General features: G+C 46.3%; 1 long non-coding RNA gene across 1 annotated transcript; it reads left to right on the top strand.

Annotated features, from left to right (window-relative positions):
• The first annotated feature begins 209 nt into the window (after positions 1-209).
• On the top strand, positions 210-4,692 carry LOC136365458 (uncharacterized). The gene is made up of 2 exons (XR_010744367.1): positions 210-299; positions 4,557-4,692. It is a non-coding gene; the product is annotated as an uncharacterized lncRNA (long non-coding RNA).
• The last annotated feature ends 8,086 nt before the right edge of the window (positions 4,693-12,778 follow it).

The following is a 12,778-nucleotide window of genomic DNA, read 5'->3' as shown; positions in this document are numbered from 1 at the left end:
CTCTTTTGCACCTCTCCTGCTGTTTTTTTGCCCATTGGGTCCAGCCTTTCTCTTGTGCCAGGCTCCTCCTGGACTGTGCCTGTGTTACACAACTGTGCCCTTCAGACTGAGGCAAGGATTAAAGGTGTCCAAATTATTAGGAAATCAGAGCAGTGAAAGGTCAGGGATCTTGCTCTTTTCTCTCAGCTTGGTGGGTGGTTGCTGAAAAATCACAACCGCCACTTTGAAAATGAGGGGCAGCGAGGCGCAGCTTTCCGGGCACTCCTTGGCATTCATGTCTGTGAGTGAACTATTTACAGGTATGGCAAAGCGTTACTAATCTCTGAGCTATTTAGAAAGGAAGTACCTCTAGGATCTCCTCATTTGCTTCCCTGTTTCTCAAACACCATTGAGTCACGCTGAATCTCCTCCTCTCTTGAAAAACTGCTTTGCAGAGCTCCCTGAAGAAAGAAAAATGTCCCGGACAGTGAAATAACAATCCCCGAGAAGGCTGATCATGACCTAGTAACTGGGTAAAAAAATCCTGGAGACCCTGGAAAGGAGAGGTCAGTCCTCAGGCTGCCTGAGGACTCAGCTGCTCTCAAGCCCCAGGGGAGGAACTCTCTTATCAGGGCTTGGAGCCCAGCTGGAGACAATCTGGACCTGACCCTTCTCAAAGTTCACGTCGTTTGGATGGAGGGTTCTGAATCAGACAAATCTCTGCTTTCAGACAGCCTCTTGCAAGACTGGGCTGCCAGTTGGCTTTGCAAGGCTTTGTCGTCTTATATCTAAACTTTCCCTGTTCCCTCCCCTCCTCTCCAGTATGCCTGTCTGCATCTGGCTCCTCTTTCAAACTTAGCCCAGATGTATTACGTTGCAGGTCGGTTCTCTGGATGCTGTGCAAATGGCAAGAAATTCTGAACAGAATTCCCAAAGAAAGCCAAGCTGAAGAAAGAGCTGAGGAAAAAGGGAAACTTCTCCATTGCTATTTAATTTTTTTTCTGAGCCTATACTTCTTTTGTTGCTAAAGCTTCAGAGAAAAGGAAGTGTGTACAAAGAGGGCCTTGAACAACAGGGGATGCTGGCTCAGGCAGTGAAGAGTGACAAGAAGAAGTAGGCACTGTGGGAGAGATGGTAAAGATGAGGTGGTGAAAGAGGTGCTTCACACCTGGTCTGTGAGCATGGGGGCTGGACAGCCATCAAAACAGACACAGGCTTGAAGAACAAACATGGAATAAAAGACTTTGTGAAGAAAGAAAAAACAGGGATTTTCTTCACAGTAGGGTAATTCTGAAGGACAAACACCAAGGGACACAGTCCCTGCTTCCAAACATAATCCGAGAAATAACCAAGGAAGAAAGCCAGAGCTCCTGATGTCCTGGTTGTAGCGTGGCACTGACTTCTCTACCAGAGCACCTACTAATTGCAGGTGCTGCAGGCAGCTTTCACAGCAAATGTAAAAACTTGGAGCGAGGGTCCTCAGCAGCAGGAAATAAGCAAGTCAGACTTGACTAAAGCGGATCTAAGAGCATTGTGTGCCTCATATCTCTGGCCAGCTTCTGACCATCTGAGAACTGGAGCATGTCTCACCTGCCACAGACGGTGCTGGGAGGTAAATAATGGCATTCACATCTGAAGACCTGTGGACAGAAAGCTGCCACGTAACACCATGCTTTATCTACCCTAAAGCAAAGTCTCCTCCACCCAAATGAATATGTATTTGTGTTGCCTGCCTCCCATTTTAATCTACTAGCGATTCTTACCAGAAAAATAATAAATAAAAATCTTTGGCCGTACTAATGTGCCAAGAGCTTGGCTAATCAGCAGGATTCTAGTCTGTCACTACAGATTTTGGCAGCTATGTGTCAAGAAAATGAGGCAACCCCATTCCTGGGAACCAGTGTGAAGGAAAGCGCTTCCAGCTGATTCGGATTGTTTATTCTAGGTGAAAGTTTGCAAACATTTCCATTTGGTTTCACCACTGTGAGCTTTGCCAGGACTTTTTCCCAGGCAAATCAATGTTTTCTCATTTCTCTGCTTGGTCTCTTATTTACAGGCTTAGTTGCTCCATTGCTGTTTGTTACTCTGGAAGGTGTTTACTTGGTCAAGAATGGGTTTCATCTTGCAAGACGTGCAACAATTTTGTCTCCTGCTGACTTTAGTTAGACTGAAGGCTAGCATGAGCAAAGGACCTCTGGTCTTGAAGAAGGATAATTATGCCAGAAGAAAAGCCAGAACCTGGGCAGGAATGCATTAAGCTTTATTATTACATTTCTATGCAAGTATTTAACCTGTTAGTGCTTTCACGGAACAAGGAAATGCATGGAAAATACTCCTTTCATGGTTCTACAGTGCAGATTAGCCTGGCATGGGTTGTTAGCCAGTACCTGCAGCCTTGCAGAACTTTGGCCTAAAGAAATAAGGTAGCCTTGTTAAGAGAAGTTGAGCTAACTGTATACAGGGATTTCTCCCTCAGCTTGAGCCAGGCCTGCATAGGGGCTGAAAGTGTACTTCCAGGAATATATTGGTCTGTTTTCAGCCTAAAACAACTGTTTCCTCATTCTCTTTGTTCCTCTCTGTCATTTCTTCTTTCTGCAGCACTATAACCAAGTTCCACTTTGAAATGAATCACTGTTCTAATGCTCATTAAATTAAGGAACTGACCATTCTGGTAAGACTCATGCTGACTAATTGCAGGTGTTGGTTAAATTTCCCCAACAAAACTTCTACAAAATCAAGGCATTCCTAGCTGCCACCAAATTCTGGGTATCTGAGGAGTTTAGAAGGGTGATTTTCTAAAGGGGAATCTCTCTCATAAAAATGTCCTAATCCATTGCAGCCTGTCTGAGAAGTTGACCTTTTATTTCCAAGTTCAGCAGGGTCATTTACTGGCCAGATCAATGCCAGATCTTTCTGACCAGTTCACAGGCTGAGCTATGGTTTATAATATCTGTGTCTGTTAGGGGGAAGTGCTCCTGGCATTGCAATGACCAATCCATTCACAGGCCAGATGAAGATCTGTGCCCTCTATTAAAGAATCATGGTTAGGATGTAGATGCTGGAGTTGGGGCACTTCAATCTGCAACATGTAATCCCTAATAATCCAATGTCATCGAAACTCAAATATCATCTGATTCCCTGTGACATTAATCATGACCCCAGAAAGTCCTCCACTTTCCTTTTCTCTGGTGTGATCACAGGGAAAATAATGGACTCAGAATATCCCTTCTCCAGGAACTACACACAGATTGGTTGAGAGGTGGGGGGTTGACAAAGGGTGGTCTTGTGGCAAATCACAGTGTGAGCCTCCAGAGACAGTTCACATGGAGCCTAGTTTGATGCCACATTTCCTGTGGCAGCTGGGTGACAATTGTGTTCTCCACCTGTGCAATGGAAGCAGCAATCTCTTGACACCATGCTATTGCTTGCCCTGCGTTGGAGAGAGGACTTTGAGGAAATTCTGCCACTTTCCTGAAAGTTTTCACAAAGTGTGTCACGGGAAGGCTTCAGTCTCCAGGTCCTGCCGTTTAATAATAAACCTGCTGTTTATTTTGTGGAGCTCATTTCCTAGACAGAGTAGCAAGAAGGTGTCATAAATACCTGTGTGTGCACTCACCTTTCCGTGGTAGTCTGTGTCCCAGGCACCTGGCAAAGGCAGCCCAGCACTGTCAGCCCCACTGAGGCTGGGGAAACTGCAGCACTGCTCGTGCTGCAATGAGGCAGAGGCACATCCAGGCACTCCTGGCTTTCTAGCACCTGTGCCTCAACCACAAGGCCAAATTAGTACTGAAGGGACCTGTATTTTACTGTCCCCTTCTTCTGCATTAATTAAAACACATCGCTGCACACTTAAGCAATTTAAATGTTTTGGAACGAGTCTCAGGACGGCCAAGGGCGTTCAAAGTGAAGGGAAGGCTGGCAGCTTGCCCTCAGCTCGCTGGCTTGCCTGTCTATCACAGGCACACATCATGCATTACAAAACTCTGAGATCTCTGCAGACCCAATGACAATAATACAGCTCAGGGAAAAAGCTGAAGTCAGAAACCCCTGGTCTTCCTGGGGCACCATCACATGGACCTCACTGACAGCATCTCTGCTGATCTTTTTTCAGTTTACACATTGTTCTTTACACCTCTCCTCTATGAAAAGCTGGTGGAACTGCTGCTGCAAGAGATAACACCAGCACCAGGGTGTCTGATGGAAAGCCCTACTAGGCCTGAGCTTAGGGTGTATACCCTGCCCTTGAGGACTTTTGGGGAGATATTCAAGGCAAGAAAGAGGAAGTCATAGCCCCTCAAACAAAATCCAAGGCTGGCAAAGACTGTGTTTTGCCCTGAAGGTGATACTGGAGTTCAAGGTATATATGAACCTTTCTCCAAAGGTCTGTTTGCCTTTCTGTCACCTATCGGTCAACGGCGGCAGGAGGCACCTCAGGTGACCTCCAGAGCAGCTTGTGCACTGTGGACTCCAGGCAGCAGACAGCTGACTACAGTCTAGAATGAAAATGAAAGATTAATTTGCCCAGGGACATTCCCTTTTGTATTTTAAAGTAATGCAAAGTGTCTTTTCACTTTCAGCTCTGGATTTGAGGCCTAAGACGAAGAGTCACTGCCATTAGATCCACATCATCACAATTGTAACATCAAAACAAGTGCTGTATTAAAAATAAACACAACAAGCATTCACTGACTTGATTAAAATGTATACATATGGGTGAGGTCATTTTAATAAACGCCTTATGCACAGACATCTGCATTTCTTACCGTTGGCCCTAGGCTTGGAGAAGGAACACTGAACATCCACAACTATCTGCTCTTGTGCTGTTGCATCAGCCTGAGTTCTCTGGCTGTTCAGTACATCTACCACAATTGTCCTTATCACAACCCCGTGCATTGACCTTCCCTTAACACTCACAAAGGCTACAAAGAACACAGCCAAGGTTTACCACATGAGCTGGTTCTCCATCAGGCCACCATGTTAAGGCCCTCCATCTCCTCTATGAATCTTTTGAAGACACATTTTGATGCTGTTTGGAAATAACCCACTAAAAATTCTTCAACTGTGTGGTCTTTCTTCCTGGAAAAGGCTCCCCTAGTTAAGGGAAAGTCACCTGGACTTTCCAGAATGACACAAAAAACTGCAAAGCCAATAATGTCTATATTCACACTGATGAAAATCTTCTCTATGTCACTGAAAAAAAATATCCAGGACTGAAGCCCTGGCCTTCATAGGTGACCCTGTACTGAAGCTTTGCACCTCCCACTATGAACTGCCAAGCCTCTACAGCTCAGGTGAAACAACACCTTCTGCTGCAAGCCCCTAGAGCTGGCAGCAAAGCTGGCACCACAACAGCTATCCTACATTTTGGGTACCTCCCCACGACTGCCAGCTGCCCCAGGCTGCAGCTCCCAGTGCCACCCAGGCCATGATCCACAGACAGCTCTGCTGGGGGAAAGGATGTAAGAGGGATGTCCCTGACTGACATTAGTCTCTTGGTCATACTGCTGCAGATATCCCACCTGCAGAGTCCCTGCTTGACTCTAGAGCAACCCTGGGTTATCCCACTGTCACTGTGAGGGTACCAGTGCTTCCCAAGCTGAGGGGAGTTTGTCCTCTGACAGAGGTGCCTGCTACAACCCAAAAAAAATCGCTTTTTTTGCTACTCATTCTCACTGATGATTCTTATACTGCTGCCCAGGAGGAAGCTTTGGCCTGCTCCCTCTTCCTTTCAGGCAGAAACAACCACTGCCTGCCACCAAAGAAAATCTCACCTTCCTGGAGAGGGAGGAGGGAGGGCTGCCTTTAGTATAATTGGAGTCCAGTGGAGCTGTTTGCTCACTTTATTTTCTTCCTGATGCCTTAGAGCAGGTTGGAAATGTCTGTGCTTGTGATACTCCTGAATATGTTCAGCAACGCCCAGGCAAACCAATGCTGCCAATGGCTTTTGCAAAACTCTGAGCCACAGGAGCCACGAGCATGGTGTGAGGGGACAAGACGACCTGTGTGTCACCATCCTAGGGTGACTTTATAATGCTGGTAACTCCCAGGGGGTTTGCTTGCAGAAGGTGTCACAGAAGTCCCAAACTGCAGTACAGGAGCTACACGCCTGCCCTGAGTGCTGAGGGAACACTGTTGAGCACGATTTGTGTTGTAACGATGGTGATGCTCCAGGCAAGAGGAGCACAGCTGGGGACCCAGGGCAGCCTCCACCAGCCATGTGCCACATGGGACACCAAATGTGTGCCCAGGCAGAAAGCTCGGGGGCACCCAGGGCACATGAAGGGGCCATGTGACAATGCCAGGGGTGCAGCCTGAGTGCTGGGAAGTGGGGCCCAGCACACCCAGCCTCTGCCAGCAGCACTGTGCTTCCCACTCTGCCGTGGGATGTGGATGGCAACAAACAGTCTGGACCAGACCCTGGCCCTAAATTCCCTCCTCTGATTCCCACAGTGCTTGCACCAATAGGTCTTGTCCTAAAAAGTTTATATAAATCTATTTGCATGCTGGTCTTCCAGACTCAGGTTCATCTTCTCTGCAGGGTGCACCTTCTTGCAGGCTTTTTACTTGTCTCTGCTATGGGATGAGCCATAAATTAGATTGGGAACAGCTTTCTTTGCTGTTCCTGTGCATTTTCAACCTCAGTTCCCTTTTAATATATGATAATATAGACGGTACTGTCCCCAGCCAGGATCCAGAAGGAGTGAGATGATTAAAAATAATTCATCTTACACTGAATTAAACAACTGAGAGCCTCAGGAATGGTCCCGTTTAAGTTTGGTACAAATCACGGGTGACAATCTGGGTCAGTTTTTATTGGACCTGCACCTTTTTGCCAGCCCTAAATCTGCCAGCCATCACATAGGTTTAATAAGAAGGGACAACAAAGGAGCAAAAAGGTCAATCTCCATTCGAGGATATGGAAGGAGCAGGGTAGACAGGGCAGAGGAAGGTGGCGTGTCCTGGCAAACATGCAGGAGGTGACGTTTTCCCAGGAGAGGGACAGACAGCAATGCCCTGGGTTCTTTGGAAAGCAAACAGGCTGCACCTGGAGCCCATTCTGCTGTTTGCTGAGACTCGGCAGCCTGGACCACTTGTGGTTTCCTCTCTGAGTCTTGCCTCTGCCCACAGTGACATACAGAAACTGAGGGAACTTGGCACTTTCTGACCAGCTGAGGCACTGGGGGCACAGGCTGTTTTGCCCACCCTTCTGCTAGAAAGTGGCAGCAGGTTCCCCTTCCAGCCACCTCTGCTGAGTCACAAAATCCTCTGTGCTTGCCATCCCCTGTGTCAGGAGGTCTGTGTGCTGCACTGCCCTACCTTGGATTGAACCACCCCACTTCCTCCTCCAGGAAATAACACGAGCAAGAGTGAGAATGACTCATATGAAGACATGTATATGCACACACAGGAACATATCTTATATGTTGAGAGCCTGGGGCAAAAATTTCACCCAGCTTTTGAGCTCCCTGGTTCACATGATTATGTGAGGTTTAATGAAAAAAAAAAAAAAAAAAAAAAAACAAACACCCAAAAAAACCCCAACCAAACAGTAAAAAAACACCAGAACAGAGCCAAAATAGTAAAAAAATTAGGAAAATTAAAAATCAAATCCTGTTACCATGTCTCTAGCTTGAAAGGAGGCCTTCTTCCTGTTGTCTGTGCATGCATTTATGCCCCATGGTCTCATACCAGTATGATGGTTTAGTGAGTGGTGGGCTCACTTGCTCTGCTTCAAATCCAATGTAAATCACATAAATCAGCCACGTAAATCTCAATCACTGTTCTTCACCTAGGAATTGGATAGATGGTTTCTTTCCCTGTCCTTGTAAACAACTCCTTTGACATGGTTCCTGGCCAGTGATGCTGATGATGGACACTGCACACATGCCTGTGCCTCAGTTTGAGGTTGAGTGAAGACAATCAGGTAACATTTGTCCAGATCATTCCTGAATTCAACTTTAAAACTCTTCCTCTTCCATAAAAGTCCTTGGAATGGTGCAACATCCCAGCAAGGGTTTGTGAAGTTTTGTCATTGTGTCTGGTGTTTCCTTGTCCCATTTTCCAGTGGGTTGTATGGAATTCAGTGTTGAATGACTGCACCAAGGACACGGAGGCCTAGACTCACAGAACCAAGGCAAAGTTGGCAAAGGAATGCATTGAAGATCCTCAAACTCAACCATAAACCAAGCACTGCCAAGCCCACTGCTAAACTACTCTCCTAAGTGCCAAAACTACACATATTTTAAATACCTTTTCAGTTCTCTGTACCAACCATGGCCAAGCACATCTGAAGCTACAGATCCCCATCACAGCTGAGGCTGTGTGCAGTTCCCACTTGTAAGCAGTGGAAGGGAACAGAATTGGAGCCTTGGCCACCAAAGCACAACAGTGAACATCAGCATTCTGTGGTGGGGAGCTCAGCTCTGCAGGCAGCCCTCCTCTCTGCCTTGGCACTTGGGATTGTCACTGCTCCAGGCCTCCCTCAGCCACCAGAGCCAAACGTGACAATATGATGGGTCCTGAGAAAAGGGAAACCTTTTAATTATCCTGCCAGAAAAGGTGAGCTGGTAAATGGGTCTTGCTGCCCAGGGGTTTTGCAGCAGGGAAGAGAATCAGTCATTCACCACAGTGTTGTTGTGACGGGCTGTGACAAACATCCTGAGGCAGCTGTGTCTGGTCACAGGACATCAGATGGCATAGCCTAGGAAGAGCAGCTGCTCCCTTTTGTTGGGTCAGAGACCCTTCTCCACAGCAGCCCCTTCAGTGACCATTCGTGCCCTGGCAGTGTGACATGATGCATTTCATCAGCTACTGGAGGGATGTTAAGCTCAGTGACACCCATTCCAGCCAAGCTACATTGTTTAATAAAGAGCACATAATCACAGACATCAGCTGCAGAGGATTAAGGTTGCTTTCCCCCTCCAGTGTATTTTACCTATGTCTCTTTTGCTACGTTTTCTCTGCATCCTCAGTCTTTCCTCCTCAGGACTTGCTCTCGCTGGTTCTCTCACGGAGAGCGGAGTGAATGGTACAACTGCAGAGGAAGGAAGTGGTGTTGCTGATTCAATAGAGTGTGCTTTTCCTTCTGAGTCAGTACAGAACAACTGTCTCACTGTGCTCAGAACATATTAGAACAAGAAGTCTGCCTCTGGTGTGTGTGGGCTTGTGTTTTAATCTCTCTGACCCAGAACATGGAAAGGTTGCACAGAAGGGATTTTAATTATCTTGAAAGTTACTAAAGTCCAATTAAAAGTATGGAGTCATCACAGCAGGCCACCCATCCACTGTATCACTCTGTGGGCCAATTGCTGTGATATATCCAAAAATCACAGGGCATGAACTTGCTTCTAGAAAGCAGGTGTCAAGAGGCAGTGTTGTTAAAAGGCTGTGACATTTCTGAATCACGCAAGATCCTGCCTAGAACTGAAGCTGGACTCCATGAAGACAGCAGATCAGAGGCAGCTGGGAAGATGGGGAGAAAATGTGAAGCATGTGAAGGATACAAAGTTATAGAGCTAAATTTCCAGAATTTTCTGCAGTAAATAGATCAGAGGTAGGAAGCCTGGAAGAAAATCTAAAGTTTGTTGGACCACTCAAGATAAATACTGAAGAAATGGAAATTGCACAACTACTAAATTATGAGTTCAATTCAGATTTCATCCCTCAGGCTATCAGGGTGATATCTGGTTCTAACAAGAAGAGATGATCTGCTGGTACAGTGAAAACTAAAACAAGGGAATTTGGAAACAACTCCAGCTTGGGAGAAAAAGTCACAGCAACCATACAACCCATACAGCGGATCCAGTGGGAGCTTTAGAGTGAAGGAGCCAAGACACTTTTAAGACTTGCAAGGATGCATTGCAATCAGTTCCTGTGTCATGAGTTGGAAAATGGCAAATGTTTTTATTAATATTTTTGCTTAAAATATTATTTAAAACATGAAACAGCCTCCAATTTCAAAGTCTCATGCACATTTCTTACAGGCCCAGGCTGGAGGAAATGCGGCTAGTGTCTTCTTTCATGATACTTTCTATTAAGCTCATTTCACCTCAAAGGTTTGGGTGAGTCTGAGCCCTAAACCAAAAGCAAAACTCAGGCAGGCATAAAGGTAAGGCAATGGAAAGTGATTGCCCAAGCCACTGTGAACTGAAACTGCCATGTTATGCACAGTGCAGGTCTCAGAAACACATTGATCTTACATTGCAACATCCTGGAGCAGTAAAGGACAGTGGTTTCCAGCTATGAAGTTCTCATGAGCAAAACAGGCTTCTCCATAAACTGGTGCTGGAAACTGGAAAGCTGCCCATGCACCACAAATGATGGTCAGGGACCCTGACCCCAGCTGCTGGATGACCACCAGGGATGTCAGTGCCCTGTATGTGCAAGAGTGAAGGATATTAATTCTCTCCTGTGCTCTCCCAGCAGCCTGCTCTTCATGTTATGCAGTGTTTTTCAGTTGGGCAACAAAAAAAATCTGTCATATATTGACTTTGTTTTCATTACGCCTGGGCAGTGGGCGAGACACAACTGGGATTTTCTTGGGACAGACTTCGGCTCAGTGCCCAGTTCTTGATTTCAGAGTAGGGGTCATGGGCTGAAGGATTCCACTGCCAAGGACTGGCTGCCTAGTAGAGCTCTGTCTCTCTTGAGTGCATCACAAACTTTTATTGTAGAGAGCTCTTTTGTGCTAGAGAAAAGAAATTACCTATCTGCTTTCATGCTGCTTTAAAATAGTCTAGGCCAAGGATGTCTCAAAAAAGTGTCTCAAGGATACGGCTGCAGGCTTCAAACCAGATTCAATAGCTTGCTGTCTTTCTAAAGTGTTTTTGGTGCTCTGCAGGAACAATGTGGTGCATAGAATTAAGTACAACTCTTCGGCAAATATAAATTAAGCTTCAGCTGAAATACTCTGTTCCCAAGGCTTTCTTAAAATGAAGCCAGGTGGTCCTAGACTTTAAACACATTGTATTTATACTCTTACCTTCCCATTCCTTACTCCCCACTGAACTCTGCTCACTTGTTCTGCTCTTAAAACACGTTTTGAAACACCAGCCCATGTGTGTGCACAGACACACAAACACAGAGGCAGAGCCCTCAGGGAAGCTGTTCTATTGCAGCACTGCCTATGGTTTCATGATATGAATGTGCTGCTCTGTGTGCTGCTGCCCACAGGCTGCGGCAGGAGCCCTGCAGGTCTGGGATGCAGTCTGGCCAAAAGTCATTCCGAAATAGGTGAAATTGCAAAAAGAGAAAGCTGACCACAACTGCTCCTCTGTGCTGCTGAAAGCCATCACCTGGGCAGGCTCCGTGCCCCAGTGCTGCAGCTGCCTGAAACTTTGTCTTCATGGGGAGGCCAGTGGTCCGCCAGGTGTATTTCAACTCAAAATACGATGGCAATCCTTTCACTGGTTAAAAAAGCCAAGGAAGGAAGGAAGGAAGGAAGGAAGGAAGGAAGGAAGGAAGGAAGGAAGGAAGGAAGGAAGGAAGGAAGGAAGGAAGGAAGGAAGGAAGGAAGGAAGGAAGGAAGGAAGGAAGGAAGGAAGGAAGGAAGGAAGGAAGGAAGGAGAGGTGGCCCTGCAGCCTCCCTGCCCACATGATACTGTACCAGACAGTAAATATGCTTTTACCCACAGGAACAGCTTTGCCATCAAAAAATCCAGTGCAGGAAGCTGAGCAGACAGGCAGATGCAGAACTTCCCAGTGGGTGGAGGTCCCAGAGCTGGAGTAAGATAGGTGCATTGGGAGTGAGGGAACTGTCCAGCAGGGCAAAATGAAGGAATTGTCCAACGATGGGGATGAAGAAGATAAACTGTTCTGGCAGTCAGACAAGCACCCTGCTCCCAGAAACTTATGGTAAAAGCACGTCAAGGCTCCAAAGGGCCCCCCAGCAGCTACTTCTGCTGGTGTCCCAGCTTCAGCAGGTCTCTGGAATGCATTTCTCACCCACATTCGAGAGAGTTTGGCTTGTTTAGTCTAGTAAAACTAAGGAGGAGAGGGCATAGCTTTATTGTCTGTAAATACATGAGAGGCTGGGGTAGGAGAAGATCTATTCAGGCTAAAAGATCCTGTTGGCATGAAAACAAATGAGATCAGTTGCCCTATGAGAATATTTGGGATAAAAATTAGGAGGTTTCTAGTATTTTTGGGGGGGGATTATAAAATGTTGGACAAGTAGGGGACTGAGAAGTCCTTTACAGCTGGAATAGGGGCAGAGAAAATGGCACAAGAAATAGAAAAACAAGAACTGGAACTGAGCTCTGTGGAGGAGGCTCACAGAGAACAGAGAAGAAAGCATTTCCAGATGGGTAATGGATAAGCCTCACTGAAAAGGACAAAAGAGGCCAAGAGCTTTTGGAAGAATAGGTGAAACATCTCTCACCTTGTCAACAATGTCTGGGGAATTGTCTCTGCAGTGAAGTGGTCTCTATTTATCCACGCAGCACCTGCCTGGAAGGCAGTGCTGGCTTGTAAGCAGATAAAATAAAAACCACAGCATCCAAGGTATTTCTGTCTTCCAATTACTGCTGTTTGAAACATCAGAGATGTTTTTTCTAGGTGAATGCAAAGGATTTCCATCAACTCTGAAACACAGAACAAGGATTAAGGAAAATCAGTCTGCAAAAGACTATCTGATGGCTTTCAGCTAGGACTTTACTATCTGTACCCATCTAGTTACAAGCATAAAATCCTCTGCTGAGGAGAAAACCATGGGTCACAGAGAGCTCTGTGCATGTGGGAGCAGGGAGTTTTTCCAATGCATGATATGCATCCCTCCATACCCAAGCTTATCATCACATCT

Source organism: Sylvia atricapilla, chromosome 10, assembly GCF_009819655.1.
Source record: "Sylvia atricapilla isolate bSylAtr1 chromosome 10, bSylAtr1.pri, whole genome shotgun sequence".
Lineage (NCBI taxonomy): Eukaryota > Metazoa > Chordata > Aves > Passeriformes > Sylviidae > Sylvia > Sylvia atricapilla.
This window is presented reverse-complemented; position numbering and strand designations above follow the sequence as displayed.